Source organism: Crocuta crocuta, unplaced genomic scaffold (genome assembly GCF_008692635.1).
Source record: "Crocuta crocuta isolate KB4526 unplaced genomic scaffold, BGI_CrCroc_1.0 scaffold337, whole genome shotgun sequence".
Taxonomy (NCBI): Eukaryota; Metazoa; Chordata; class Mammalia; order Carnivora; family Hyaenidae; genus Crocuta; species Crocuta crocuta.
Window position 1 is genome coordinate 895256 of NW_027528873.1, and position 678 is coordinate 895933.

The following is a 678-nucleotide window of genomic DNA, read 5'->3' on the forward strand; positions in this document are numbered from 1 at the left end:
CCCCCGGCCGCCGCGCCGGCCGGGGATGCTCCCCCAGCGTCGTGGAGCCCGGACGCCCTCCCCGGCGGGGACAGAGCCGACCGCCCACCCCAGCGCAGCCGACCTGCGGGCCCGCGGGCGAGAGAGCCTTCCGCACTGGCAGCCGGACGCCCCCGGGTCTCCCGACGCCTTGCGCTCCCGGGACGTCCTCCCCACCCAACCCAGACAGGGGTGGAGCCTCTCCCGTCCCCCTCCCCCCCACCGGACGAGCTATTTTTAGGTTGCTACCGAGGAGGGAAGGAGGGAATGCCACGTTTAATCCGTTTGGAAAATCCGGGATCCTAGAGAAAGGCTCCCAGGCCTTACTGAGAGGGTGGCCGCGTGGAGCCCAGGGAGGCTGGATGTGCTCTGCTNGAAAGCTGGAGCAGTTGCAGACCTAGTCCGTATGGTGAGCAACCCCCAACCTTCTCACCCCCAACCCCCAACCTTCTAGCTTGTCCTATGGATCCGCCTCTGAAACGCAGGACCCAAGAACTCTTTCTCCCCTGATATGGTCCCGGATCCCTAGCCAGTCTTTGCTTTACTGAGACTCAGATTTCTGGGATTTTTTTAAAGGCCTTCCTCTCGCTTCAGTCTCAATCTGCAAAAGTGTATGGGAACAAGTGTTGGCAAGGATGTGAGAAATTGGACCCCCCCCCC

General features: G+C 62.8%; 1 protein-coding gene across 1 annotated transcript in view; it reads right to left on the minus strand.

Moving 5' to 3' along the window:
• Positions 1 to 149, minus strand: part of DZIP1L (DAZ interacting zinc finger protein 1 like) — a 41677-nt gene extending 41528 nt beyond the window's left edge. Inside the window, exon 1 of the mRNA XM_077756644.1 lies at positions 104 to 149. The gene's annotated coding sequence lies outside the window, so the exon portion shown is untranslated. The remainder of the gene's footprint in view (positions 1 to 103) is intronic.
• Between the last annotated feature and the right edge of the window lie 529 nt (positions 150 to 678).